Source organism: Capsicum annuum, chromosome 5 (genome assembly GCF_002878395.1).
Source record: "Capsicum annuum cultivar UCD-10X-F1 chromosome 5, UCD10Xv1.1, whole genome shotgun sequence".
Taxonomy (NCBI): domain Eukaryota; kingdom Viridiplantae; phylum Streptophyta; class Magnoliopsida; order Solanales; family Solanaceae; genus Capsicum; species Capsicum annuum.
Genome location: NC_061115.1, coordinates 67182703 through 67198304, shown reverse-complemented (window position 1 = coordinate 67198304; position 15602 = coordinate 67182703). Strand labels below are relative to the sequence as shown.

At 33.8% G+C, this 15602-nt stretch overlaps 1 long non-coding RNA gene across 1 annotated transcript; it reads left to right on the top strand.

Annotated features, from left to right (window-relative positions):
* The first annotated feature begins 896 nt into the window (after positions 1 to 896).
* LOC124898832 lies at positions 897 to 1891 on the top strand. The gene is made up of 2 exons (XR_007055617.1): positions 897 to 1372; positions 1456 to 1891. It is a non-coding gene; the product is annotated as an uncharacterized LOC124898832 (long non-coding RNA).
* The last annotated feature ends 13711 nt before the right edge of the window (positions 1892 to 15602 follow it).

The window sequence follows — 15602 nt, the reverse complement described above, 5'->3', positions numbered from 1 at the left end:
GATGGTGAGGAAGATGATCATTTTATTGTAAATTTTCCCACGCATTAGTTGGTTAGCCATTTATAACAACAACAACAACAAACTCAGTGTATTCCCATAAAGTGAGGTCTGGGGAGGGTAAGATGTATGCAGTCCATACTGCTACCTCCAAAGAAGTAGAGATACTATTTCTGATAAACCTGCGGCTCAAGATAAAGAATATTAAATAGGGGTATGGATGACATTACAGAAATAAGGAGTAAGAAATGATAAAATAGAAATCAAAGCAATACGAAATACGAGAAATAAGGGCAACACGAAATAAGAAAATATCTGAGCCATTTGGTCTCAGATATTTGTGGAGGCATGATCTGAAATGCGAGAAAGTCAGGAGTTAGAAGAAATTTATAGTAACTAGACTCTCTAGGACAAAATAGAACACAAGGAAGGAAAATATTCCTTAATACCTCATAGCCCCCCTTATAAGTGTGATGTACTACACATCCATAAATGGGACTTTGCCGGACACAAGTTTGTAGACACCTAGTGACCCTAAACCTAGCTCTGATGCCAAACTTGTCATAACCCAAACCGATGCCCAGGCCATGACGGGCATCCGTAACCAAAGAATGTATAAGATGAATCCTTAGCCTTACATCATTAGCATAGTAAAATAAGGAAATTACGGAAACCAACCTATAAGTAAAAGGTTTAATAAAAATTAGAATGAAAATTCATAATTTAAAAATCAAATCTGAACACAATAACCCAATAATATCTACAAAGCCTCTATCCTTAAAACATCTAATAAGTCGGGACATAACCCCAACTATGCCAAAAGATAACTAAATGTACGGAAATGATAAAATAACTGAAAAGTAACAATGTCATCCATATGATGAAGGGCTCACTCCATATGAGAATACTAGTTTTACAATTAAATACTACTACTACCATATACTATATATATTATAACTAGCTAGGGTAACTGTAGAGATTTGTATGTATCCGTCTCAGTAAAGGAAACAGGAAAATCATAGTTGGAAATTGGGACTAGTCACATCTTTAACCATATTTTAATTGGACTAAGAAGAAAATGAAGGTTACCAAAATAAAATTTTCAGTAATAAAATAAAGAGTCATATACCGTGTGCTTGTGATAGTTATTATTATTATTATTATTATAGGAAGATGCTGCAGCTGGAACATGAGGCTTTGAATACTGAAATTGTCATTGATAATACTTGTATTATCTCTTTTTCTAAAATTTTGTAGGAATATGAAAATGGGAAAAGAGCCCCTTTTTATTGAGGTATATGAAGATACGCATAGGAATAAAAACAAGGACGGTATAAGAGGAGATTGGGTCAAACCACGTGATAAGAATGCATGTGTAAGATAATAACTTTTACATACATTGTTTTATTATTACTCAACTTTGCTTGTTTACATACTGACAAATAATTTTTCTTTCAGAAGAATTTCAAAAAAACATATAAGAGTGGCGTCAAATCCAACCTACTTCAGAGGAGGGTACCCTTGTCCAACCATCACCTGCAGAGCACAATAATATGTGGACAACTTTGGTAGGTGGTCCAAATAAAGGTAGAACCTAGGGGACAAGGGATCTCCAATCCTCGTGTAGTCCTTCGTTGTTTCCTAGTTCCTCTTCTACTTTGTAAAGTGTGAAAGAAATGAAAGCGATGAAAAAGCAAATTGTGGATTTGAAGCAGCAATGTGCAGCTAATGATGCTAAGTTTGCTAAGTTGGTTAAGAAGAACATGCCGCAAGTATTTCAAGACGAGGAAGATAATGAATCTAATGATAATTAGATTGTAGTTATTGTTTTTGTTTTTATTTTTGGTTGTGACATTTAAATGTTTAAACTATTTGATTTGATGTTTGTTTTGGATGTTTTTAAGTGGTTCTGTTTATAAATTTTTGTCGTATTTGATCCTATTGTGAAAAATACATTAATTACGTTGTTTATAAACTGAGAGTAGTGTAAGCTAAGCAATATAATAATTATTAAATAATTATTTATTAAATAATAATTATTTTAAAATAATAATTATTAAATAATTGTTTATTAATTTTTTGACTACAGTGGTCGAAATAATTATAATTATTAAATATTTCTTTATTAAATTTTCGACTATTGTGGTCGGAATAATTATAATTATTAAATATTTATTTATTAAATTTTCGACCACAGTGGTTGGAATAATTAAAATTATAAAATAATTATTTATTAAATTTTTGACCACAGTAGTCAGAATAATTATAATTATTAGTCAAAAGATTTATAATTATTAAATAATTATTTATTAAATTTTGACTAGAGTAGTAGGAATATTTATAATTATTAAATAAATATTTATTAAATATCCGACTACATTTTTGACTAAAGTAGTCAGAAATTTTCGACTAGTGTAGTCGGAAATATTTTTCCGACAAACTATATTCTGACTGCTATCAATCAGTCAAAAAGTAGTCAGAATTACCTTATTTTCCGGTCACATTCCGACTACATTGACCATCTGAAATTTAATGTTTTCTAGTAGTGATAAGAATAAGTTGAATCCCAGGTTACATGTTTCTAGATGAGGTTTTAAGTGTATAAGTTCCATGTGAACCTAGTTAATGTTCTTGAATTTATTAGAAAGGGGAAGTCAAGAGAGTTGTTATATGGTGTTCTTTAGAGCTTAAAAGAGGGATATATATAGACGATGTGAGTCCATGGTATAATTTTAAAAATTTTGTTAAGTTATGAGGTTATGAGAATAGAAGTTTAATGCTAGCATACTAAAGAGTGAAGGATGGATTTTTATGTGTTAAGAAGTATGGATGTGCATGCTCATGAGAGTGTAAGTTACAGGGTGATGACTATGGACCTAGCAAAAATTGAGGTTAGTATCACTAGAAGGGATACCCTAAAAAGAACTTAGTGTCCTCATATTATAGTTATCAGGGTGGAGTTTGGTGTTCATGTGTATGGTAATACCCCTATTCAGCTGAGTGTTGTACTTATAGATTTAATGAGAGGATATCTCTACAAGTCTAGGATAGTGACCTTTGAGCTAATAGGGATATTACGAACTAAGGCAGATCTTAAATTTTCTCATTGTGGTGAGTTTCAGGGAAGAGTAGTGATAAATCTATTCTTATCCTAGAAAACTCCTCTTACTTTGGTTTAAGAGGAAATTCTGCCAATGTCTTATGTATTCAAATTATGCCTATGCCTAAGGTCTAAGTTCTATATGAAATTTATGTCCATGCTCCAACCACTGAACTAGAACCAATAATATCTCTCAGCAACCCAAGCTTCCAAGTATTCAACCACTACATTATGATGCTCATGGTCCATGAACTCATGTCTCACTTTATTCTTAGTTCTATGAAACTATACTCTCTATATGTTACAAATCATTTTATGTCATACGTTAGCTCAATTTAAGTCTATCTTTCCAAACTCATAACCATTGTCAACTCTTAGAATGAGAAGCAACAACTTCAAACGACAATCTTTTTCTTATTTCTTGAATATATAAATCTCGACTTTATGTTATATAACTCATGATACATGCACTCATATCTATCACTGTGCCCAGTCCTAAGAACTCATGCTATGTTATGTTTGTACCTGAATGACCTTCTATTTATAATCTAGGTGTTTGTTATGCAGTATTTCATGACTATTATATTATATCGCACTTCATAGGTCTCACCTTGAGTAGTATGACAAATAAGAGTCATAATTGAGCAGTATTACTCCCATATCAGATGTTTGTTCTCTTGTGCCTCAATGACCTTCCTTACATTAGGATGATAGTGGCTATAGAAGCTTAGAAATATTTTAGATAAGAAATTAGATGTTCTTTATTATAAAAATCATGATGTGACTACTCGAGCTAAGGTTATAGATGAAGAAGGAAGAGTGAGATGAACTTTCATGATGTGAAATAGTTAGGAAGGGGAGATGTGGTGAAAATCTTTGTGATTGTGATTGAAGGTGGTGGTTTTATTGTGGGAGATCCATAATGTAGGTATAGTAAAGATAAACTTGAATGTTATGATTGATAGATACATAAACCATAGTGTTATGTGTCCAGTATTCCTTGATTAAGACCGGAGGTTGTTGGATTATAGTGATAAGATAGAGTAGTATTCTTGGAGGGGTGTAGAGTATAGGTTCCCATAGGTTAAGGTAACACCTCTTAATTTTGAATTAGGTTTCAACATGGAACAAATATGCCGTTAGACATAGGCTCTTGTAGTTATGTGTTTTGCAGGTGAATTATGAGGTTGAAAATATGAAGTGTGGTATTCATTGCTGAAATCATAGTTGAGAAGTGTCGTTATATTTAAGGGCTATTAGACGTATCATTTGAGGTGGAGAATGCTTCTATTATTTTGTCCCACAAAATTCTTGTTCCATATCTTGCATCAACCTTAATTAAAATGATGATTACTAGGAAAAATTCATGCCTTACGTTTTATGATCATGTTCTATAGAACTCATGACCAAGCTCATTATATGTCAAGTCTCGTTAACTCGTGATTTGTGCTTACACAATTTACTTAGTGATGTTATTAATATCTTTTCTTTTGATGTTTATGTATTATTTTTTAAGTAAGAACTTATAATGTGAAGTTACATCCTTCATTATGTACTCCTAGAGCTTCAATAAGTTCCTACTCATCATTCGAGGATGAATGACTCCAAGGGGCCAATAGTGTAACACCTCAAATTTTTGGACAAGAATTTGAATTGTCATTTCTATGTGTATTGTCTCGTCCCCAATGATTTATATGTAAAAGTAAGTGTGATGAACAATTATATAGTGTGGGAACATCAATGGAGATGAATTGAGGTTAGTAAAATCTGCTAACTCAATGTTGAGTTGAGAAATTTTCTACTGATTGAGTTTTAGTGGAAGTTCTTTCTTGGGTCAACATTCGATGACCATTAATCCTAGAATATAACGTATTAGGTGGTATACTATATATTAAATAAAATATTTTTGTGTCCTTTTTTCAATACATCTAGTTTTGCCTTAATTCGATGTTGGAGTAAAAAGTTATATCTATTTCATCAAAGCCCTATCAAGCTATCTGATTTCCATGACCCTACCTACGTCCCATAGGTTGAGTCGTAGGTAGGGTCCTGAAATTGGGAAAAAAGGTTCTAATCTCCAAGACTCTACCTATGGTCCGTATTTCAACCAACGGTCCCTAGGCTGATTTGTAGGTTGCGTTTTGAAAGCTCAAGAAAAAAGGTCTAATTCCCACGTCTCTACCTACAATCAGTAGGTTCAACCTATGGTCCATAGATCAAGCCTTGGGAACTTGTTTCTAGAATTTTTTTTTTGGGTAAACTTAGGGACATTTTGGTCATTTTCTTATAAGGTCCGATCCTTATATATTTAAAACCCCTTTTGAACACTCAATAACAATCTTCGTAAAAAAGAATATGATTAGAAACTCCTTTTCTTCCCCCAAAAAATTCAAAGAGGCAAGAACTCCTAGGGTTCAAGATTCTAAGCTCACATTCAAGCTTTATTCATCAAAAAGGCATGTTTAACACTCCTTACTTTAAGTATTACTATGTTTTGTCAATTTATTTTATAATTATATGTTCTTTAATGGTTGTTTAAAACTAGGGTTGAGCAAATTTTGGTGAAAAACTTTATATTGATTTCTCTTCTTGTTTTATTGGTTTTTTAAGCATTATTAATGGGTTTTGAGATGTAATATATTCTATGAAATTGGTGAACTTGTTAACATGGATTCACAACCTGTAAGGATTTTTTCAAGATGAAAATATGGCCCTCAACCCATTTCAAAACTTGTTTTTTCTCATGGAAATTAAAATTTTCACACCATTTTTTGAATAAGGTATGAAATGAAAGAACGAAAGGCTTAGTGATTTTTTGAAAACACATGGGGTTTACTTTTAAGATGATACCAATATGGAAAATCCTTAATAAAAGACTCCATGAATAATAATGTGTAAAATTGCTTTAATTAGGCCTTAAAGGGGACTAATCTTCACCGTGAAGGCATAAGTCCTTATGAGTAATGCTAGAAACTATGTTCTGCCCGTCAAAGGGATGTCGTATCTTTATTGGACATTAAATGGCGTATTTAACATGAGAATAATATGGTTCCTCTAGTTTATTTGTGATTTTAACCTAATCTCAGTACGTGCGCCAAACATAGACTAAGGTCCCATCGGTTAGGGAGTATCGGACCCATATAGCCTATAGGTTACTGGATGATCTTGAAAAGCTACATAGTTCATGATTAGGCTTTTAAATGGTTTCTTCTTTTAAACCCATATCGCTGATTCCCTACTTTATTATTATTATGGATATTAAAATGTAATATCCCGTATTTCTCTAGCTAAAATTAACTCTCAGTCAATGAGTTATCCAATGTAAATTTTTTGAAATACTTAGTATTTTTCAGTTTAGAGCTCACCAATTTGTAGGAAATTTAGTCATATTTCCAATGATATAAAATTTACCCAAATCTGATACCCGGGCAAAGAGTTAGAGCCATTTTTGTGAAATAGTGTACCACCTGATACTTCAGCGCGTCGTGGAGGCAGTCCAAATAGAAATTGTCATTTTCCAGTGAGCCAACGTGATACCACCGCGTCGCGCCACTAGCCAATTTCCCAATTGTCACTTTTTTAGTGTTGCTTCAAGATAATGGCGTGTTGCACCAAGGACCAGCTTCCCATCCAGTGAGGCACCGCAATGGCACCGCGTCGCGCCACTATCCCAGTTCCCAGTTGTCCACTTTCCAGTGAGCCGATGCGATTGTACCACATCATGTCGGGGTAAAAAATTAGGATTTCCAGCTTTCATTATTTAATTTCAGGGGTTGTTTGGTCAATTCTCAAAACCCCTAATCAGCCTAAACATGTGATTTATACCCTAAATAACCTAATATCTCATTATTCACTCACTTTTCTCAAGTTTTAAAACATTCTCTCTTAAGAGGCAAAAACCCTAGCTTTATGAATCAAGGTCAATCCTCAAGATATCCTCCAAGAACCTTCAAGAACTCTTCTTCCTAGGTATGTTAGGTGTTCATTCATGAGTTCCTTTTACCAATGAAGTCCAAGAACCCTTTTTAAACATACAAGATCTCAGATTCATAATTTCTATGTTTGAATTAGATTGAATTCATGTTCATGATATTAGATAGGTTTCAATCCATGATTTAATTGCAAGTTTCATGAAAATTGAATAGCATGTGTGATAAATATGTGATTATCTTGACAAACCATTGAATTTACAAATTGATTAATATATCATGATGTTCATGTGTTAGATATTATCATGCAAATAATCCATGCTCCCCAAATGTTTGCTAAATTGCCTATGTCAAGCAAATAGTGAAATCATGACATGTTATTATGTGGTCCCATCATGTACAATCTTATGCCCTACAAGTGTTTGATGAAATGCTTATGTGATTTGACTAGTGAACGTATGACATATTATTATGTGATCCCATTCATGCACAAGTTCATGTATATCAAGTGTTTGACAAAATGTCTAAATGAGTGCATTGTTAGCAAACAAGTATTGTTATGCCTTTATGATTATGTTATGTCTTTCTTTTTATGCTATCGAATCTTGGAAGTATTTAATACCCAACAATTTAGCTGTGTACCTATAGCCAGTGTCAGTTACATATTAGTATCAGTCATGTCCCAATCAGTAAAATCCAGTCAGTTACAGAACTCAGGATAACTCAGAAAACTTAGTATCAGTCTAGTCTAGTTCTGTATACTCAGTTCAGTATCTTTCAGTTAGGAGTAGGATTTAGCGCCAAGCGAGTACAGGGATGACGACTTTCCGGTCAAACAGGCAGAGTCGTTAATAGCAGTGTGTAATATCCCGATCTTTCTGTAAGTCCAAATTGTATCTCTATAAGATTAAGGAATGACTTCCAAAGTGAGTAGTGTTTAAATCAGATAGAGTTTTGCTAATTTTGACTTTTTATCATATGGAAAATTGAATTAACTTTCCAACAATACCAATTTCATCCAAATCCGGTATAAGAGTGATAAGTTATGGTTGTTTTACTGAGAGCTGTCAGAATCATCCAGGTGCGACGGGCAGGTTGATGAACTATCGATCTTGCGACGGACCGTTGCTCGAGCCATCGCAACTAAGGAAGTAAACCCATCCACTGGCCAAGTGCGACGATCAGGCCGATGGACCATCAAGCTTACAATGGACCGTCGCCCAAGCCGTCGCTACCAAGGCAGTGAGCCCCTATTCTGGTCCAAGTGTGACGGTCGGACCGACAGACCGTCGGGCCAGTGATGTACAGTCGCACGAGCCATTACAGATTCCGTTTAGTATTTTAAAGTCATTTTGAAAGGGCTTTTTGGTCTTTTCCACTCTTTTTAACACCTAGATATATCAAAATGAAGCATAGAACTTTAAAATCATCCAAAGCATCAAGAACTAGGGTTTTCTCTCAAGATTAAATTTCAAGATCAAATCCAAATCTTTCTCCAAGAACCTTAAGATTCCACCATCGTTTCTACAAATTAAGTTAAGATTCAATGTTCCCAAGTCAAAAGCTTCCAGAACCCTCACTCAAGAGTACAAAAAAGAGTCTCAAGCAGGCTTGTTCATCTACAAGTCATAATCTAAGGTATGTGGGGTTTGACCAGGGACACTCCTTTCATCCTTGTGCCCAAAATTTGTTTTAATTACAAAGATATATGGGTTTACATGTTTTCTTATAAAACAAAAGTATGGGTTATACCCTATGTTGTATTTCTTGAGATTATGATGGTTTCATTGTTTTAGAAATTGAAGTACATGAGTATGTTGAGATTATAATGTATATTACTGAAAATTTCCAGATTTCTATATGATTTATGAATCTTTATGATATCGAGTATGAATTTTGATGCTTCTTAACGTGAGATTTATATATGGGTCATTAAGCCCTATTTGAGATTGTAATTTTAAGAACTTTTGTGCTATAAGCATCCATAATTTGAGTATTTTGAGATTATTGAGAAAGTTTTGACTTTAACGGTCATAGTAGCTTTGAAATCCACTTTTCTAATTGAGATTATAGATTTTATAGTTGGTTCTTTATGAACCACGAGATTATTTTAAAGTGAATTTCCATGAGATGAGTTTAGCTAATAAAGGGAGCAGTATTTAGCATCGAGTTGGGTAAGTTATGACGGTTTCATATGCCAGAACTACGTGCCACCCTAGGATTGAGATTTATGGGCTCGAGGCCAAGATAGTGATAGCTGAGTTGAGGTTATACTCCCTGAAAAGAGTATGATGCCTCTCCTCAACACGAGGTTTCTTCCTTAAGAGGATAAGTCATTGGACTCCATGTAGGTTGCATGGTGTATGTCGATTAAGAGAACCTCCTTAATAACAAGATTTTTCAGAGTAGTTTCTTAAAGTAAAATTTTCCCAAGCAGAAAGTAGTTTTCCATATTTGTAAGAGTAAGTAATCAGTTTCTAAAGTAAAATATGTTCCTTGAGATGAGATTTATACTATGTGTTCTATTATTCATAATTTATGAGATATGCATTTTGAGATTATTTGAGCTATGTGAGTCAGTTATATTAGCATGCATGATTTTTGTAAAGATTGATGATATTATTATTTTAAGTATCGCATAGACCCCCATATACTCAGTACATCCTCAAAGTACTGATCTACATATACGTCTGTGTGCTACATTGTCTCATAATATAGGTTCAGGTATTCAGTCTCAGCAGCGTCAGTAATCATCGAGTACCTTGATCTACACCTCCATAGTTGGTGAGTCCTCATGGTTCAAGGACCCGTTTTCCCTAATTTCAGTCTTCATAGTAGTTGAGTTGTTTCTTTTCAGTTGAGTATGAGTCAGTTTGGGATCTGTCCCAATGGCTCTCTAGTTCTTGAGTAGTAGAGGCTTTGTCAGACTAGACTATCAGTGGTGTTTTAGACTTTTTAGCATGTTGCTATTCAGGCAGTACTCTTCTGTTAATTCAGTTGAGATATGTTATGACAGTGCCATTGTTTTGCTTTATCCATCTTAAAAGTAAGTGTTAGAAATAGTAACAGGCTCAAAGGGTTAGCTTAGGGATACTTATAGACTTAAGTACCGTATGACGTCTCAAAATGAGATTTTGGGGCATTACATAGTCCTTGTACTCCAAACTACGTAGCCAGCACAGGATGAGGAGTCACCCGTCAGACTAGGCTTGACTACCTCCCAGGGGTTATCCGTTAGATTAGGCTTGGCTCCCCCCAGGTGTTACCAGTTAGTTAGGCTTGGTATCCTGGTTTTCTAGTATTAGTACTCGTGGCACAGTATTAGTACCCTTCTAGATGGGGTTACAGGTTGGACACTAATCAGTTCTGAGAGGGGTATGTCGGTTAGATGATTACCTCCCACGATCTCAGTTTTAGTCTCAGTTTAGAGTTCTATTTAGTTCTACAAAATCAGGACTATCAGACACAGTCACTCAATATCAGTAATTTAGTTATCAGTAACTTCAGGTGTCAGTTACTCAGTTATCAGAACTCAGTACTTAGCTTCAGAAAAGCTTAGTGGTAGTATACATATATGCACTGTATTACATACTCAGTATTTACAGTAGTTTCAGTTATCCATGTACTCTCATACTCAGTTACTATATATCATTTAGTCAATTACTTTTCATTTATATGAACCCTTGTATTCATCCTTACCTCATTTATCATATCAGTACATTCCACGAACTGACGCATACTCTTTCTTTGCTCTATGATGTCTCATATCATAGGTTCGGACGCTCAGGTTCCCGATCGCGCTTAGGAAAATCCAGTCAGCAGTCACAGATTTAGTACTGAGTCCTCATCTATTGAGGATGTTCTTTTATTTTAGTATTTTAGTTTATCAATAGTTCAGTAGTTGGAGTTTGTTGGGGGCTTATCCCATCAACTTCATATTCAGACAATTCAGTTAGAGGCTTTCAGACTAGACCAGTTCAAACAATGTTTAGTTTTTAGATGTTTCTACCAGATGTTATTATTTATCTGTATTTAGATTTCGAACCTTATGGAAATTCAGCTTAATTCTGTATTTATTTCAGTATTATTATTTAGTGCTTATAGCAGATATCAATCATGGTTTAGCTTGTGGTCCCTCGGGACTAAGCATCGTGTGATGCCCAGGGTATCCTCTCGGGGCGTTACATAAAAAGATTTATGACTTGATTTTCAAAATATTTATTTTCCTATCCCTGGGTTGCATACCAGTACTTACCATACTAACTATCCCTAGAAACTTTACCATAATACAATGCAACACTAGGGTATTTGTATTCTCGCTTGGACAACTACTGAGAAGTGGTGAGTCCTCCATCATCTGTAAGACATTATTACTTTTCATTTATATTTTTGTTCGAGCATTTTATTATTTTCGTGGTATAGTCGGGGGCCATTTCCCGACTGAGGAGTTATTCTTAAGTTAGAGGCTTCATAGATAGGTGTTGGGTAATGGTTTGGATTTGATTCTTAAGAAATGGATGTTAGTTTATTTTTATGTTTAACCTCTTTTCAGATGGTCTTGTTTTGGAAACTTTAGATTTGACTATCCTTATGATATAATCCTAATAAGTTATCTCAGGCCTTCATTGGCTTGGAATGCTCGTCACAATCAGGGCCATGGTTCAGATAATGACAAACCTGAAATCAAAACTCGATTTTGGGTCCTAGGGTGTTTATGAATCCATGTCGAATAGAGTCCCTTTTATGGGTGTATAGCTTGCCACACTTATTAGAGGGAGGGTATGAGTTATTTAGGATCTATTTCTTTATCTTTTATACTCTAAATTGTGCAATAGTGTTGTCCATATGAAAATTATTCAAATTCCTTCCTTGCTCTAATTTTGTGGGCTATGTCTCATTATTGAGGCGATACAAGTGCAAAACCTTAGATTCTTAATGGTGTGGTCCTTTCCAATTGAGTCATCAAAATGTTATGAAATACGCACTTCGTGACATTTGTAAGAGTTCAAGCAATGTAGGCTTACAAAACCTTTTCTATGGGAATAAATTCATGATTGCTAGAGAATGTCAAATTGAAAAATGTTGTGACAATCTAGACAGATAGGGAAATGAGTAGAGACAATTATCTTACTACTAGACTTATTGCGCCACATTAAACAATCAAAATTCGATGATTCTCTCTCGCTCTCTTTGCGAACATATACACTACACAAAGTGTCTACCTGCCTTTTATTAGAAATCCTCAACAAAGGTAGTATAGGCAAGGCGGACTAGTCCTTACCTTGCAAATCCTAATGAGGTACTGAACCTCTATTAATGAACAAGCATGAAGAAAACAAGAACTATAGAGAACTAGGTGAAAAGAACTTGTGCCAACAACTTTACACAGGGACCAAGTTACTAAGCAAATAACTATGAGCAATAACTAAATTCACAAGCAATTTGCATGGAAAAACCTCCTAACCCAAGAAGTAACCACCCTCAATTGGGATTTATGATTACAACTCAAAAATCAAAGGAACTAACTCTAGTACCTTGACACAAATAGTTAATAATAACGTTTTCTAGCAAAAACTCTCTCAAGAATCCAAACATACTTCTTGTTACATGCCTCACCAAGTCACACCAACTACCAACTACCACAAAAGAAAACCTTTAACTAGATAACTAAACCATCATACAACTCACACGAAACTCTAACTCTACCAGTGATCAAGTAAACTCAAATCTAAATTATTCTTTAGCCTTCAATGGATGCCTTCTTGTTATTCTCCTACTACTTGAAAATAATGCTTTCTCTATGTATACAATAGACACTTCAAAATTGTTTGTTTTTCTCCTTATGTAGATGCTCCATGATGTCCTACTAGAGTAGGGATAGGAAGGGTAAAAACTTATATGCACCGAGTGTATACACCTAACCAGTTAAGTTAATCATGGAATAATTAAAGATTAGAATCCTACTTTTAAATAAGGAAATTAAACAATTAAAAAATGTAGGAAAATTCAATACCCCAAGCAAGAAACTAAACAATTAAAAAAGAAAGTAAATTAAAGATAATAATTTTAACCCCAAAATTAAATAATTTAAAAAATGAAGGAAAATTCAATAACCCAACAACACTAATTCAAAAATGGAAGGAAACTAAAGCTTATAACATAATTCTAAGGATTTCAGCCATCATTAAGGTCTGCCACCATCAGTCTAACTTTATTTCTTTATTTTTTTCCAGCGTTCATTTTTTTATCCTCGTTTGGAATACCAGAATGTCAACTTTTGATAACACAAATAAAGTAGAGAGTGACAAAGAATTATTAGAAGATATTTACGTGGAAGATGAAGTCGAGAAAAAAAAATACAAAATGAAGTTAACAAAGATTGAATAATTGAATTAAAGAGAAAAATGAAAAATCAATTTTTTGGGTAAAATTCGAGACACCTACAGTGGAAGAAATTGAGAATGTTTAATTTGTACATAACAAAGATTTTGAACGCCTCAGATTTGACGAAATCTTAAACATTTTACTTGATGAAATGATTTATTGAAAATTTTGGCTCTAACACTGCATGCTAAAAGGGTCATGGGAGAGGAAAAAGACTGTAATGTTGCTCTTGCCAAGAAGAAATGTAGATTCTTCTTGAGAATGTTGCAGGTGTTAGTGTTGATATGTACTTGAAATCTTGTTCATCTACTCTGTATTTCTATAGATGTTGTCCTTACCTCGATAGAGGAAAATATTTTTATATTTGGTTAGTCAAAATATTTTCTCTAGAAAAGTAAGCAAAATAAGAAAAATAAGGTTTTCTAATGGAAATAGAAAAAAACAAGTGACATTAAGATACTAAAGGTCCAATAGAAGTAAAGTAATTATGATGATAAATTTATAAAAGTAAATAAATATGATGATAACTTAATAAAGTAAATAAATATGATGATAAATTTATAAAGTAAATAAATATGATGATAAATTTAAAAAGTAAATAAAGTTGATGATAAATTTATGAATAACATGGTTAACTATGATTAAGTATTAATATTTATATTTAAATTATGTGACAAACATCATTTATTTATTGGTTAGGTGTATACACCCGATGCGTGTAACTTTTTAACGATAGGAAGGATGACCTCAGAACTTCATTCCTTGTAATAAGGACATAAATCATAATACTTATCGTACAAGCACCATGTAGGATCTTTGTATGATTCTATCTCCCATAAATAGCATATTTACCTAAACTTGATATTTATGCCCGTGCTATGCACGGGCCCAACATACTTGTCAAAATATTTTAGAGAAATCATTAAGCATGGGCACACTAAAATCGAGGAGAGCAGTTTACACATATCATAATCCTACTAAACCAGGAGTGAAATTAGTGACCATAAAGTCGAAGGAGTTGGATAGTTTAAGGCAAGGCAAACATCAAAAGGAACATTTGACAAGAAAAACAGTAATTAGGCCACCAGTCTTAGCCACTCTATATAATGTCAAGGATGCATTAGTGCTTAAAGAGTCCTTTTGCTCCCATTCTGTCCATTCATTCTTGAGAAATAAACTTACAAAATTATGACTCTTCATTAAACTCTCTTAATCCTACGTATAGGCTAAAAACCAATTATTATTTTGTTAAGTTTACTAAGAAAACTAACACAATCGATGTAAGGCAATTCCACAGGCATCCTAGCACATTGCAGAAGTGTACAAGGTATACAAATATTGCAGGTCTTATGTTTCATCAAGGGATCACAGTTTCCTCATAGCTTATGCAAATCGTAGACATGTTGAATAATGAAGCTATTCAACCTTGATCTACTTGGTTTAGAGAAATCATGGGAACTCACAACTAAACCTCCAGAGGATATCCCTGCAACAATTTGGTGTATGTCCCAAATCATAATTGGTTTATTTAAAACAAATATGGTAGCAACAAAGAGTTTGCAACTGAAAGAAAAACAAGGGTTAACAATACCAACAAAATACCCAGTTTAGTGGGATCTGGGAAGGTAAATTATACACGGACCTTACCTCTACCTCATAGAGGTAGAGAGGTTATTTCCAGAGAAAAAAGGTAAATCAATTGCAAATATGTGATTTCAGTAACACCGTCCCTCGCAGAAAATAAAAAATCCTCTAACCCACTCTTAATAGTAACAAAGTTTATCCATATTGTTGTCCACTTTTTGACATCTCAACTCATGGCCATTACTTCCATTGAGACTAAAGAATAAAACTCTAGAATGAAAGAGCTTTTAGAAAACACCTTTGTTTTTATGTATCCACTGCTTCCAATTAAGTCTATTCATACTGTTCTAGGAACAATTGCTTGTTCTCCCTATATCTACAAGAATCTATATTTGAAGATGAAAGCAACCTAGTGCATGAACTGACATAATTAAAAAAAATTTAAACAACAATCGAAATAGTACGACGATCAATCACTGGGTTTCAAGATTCAGTTAAAAATAGGAGCTCAATCTAGTACACAAAACAAATTGTGAGTTTGATTAAAGACATCACATGATAGGTCAAGAAACTAACCAAAGTATGGATGGCAATTTTTATGTATATAG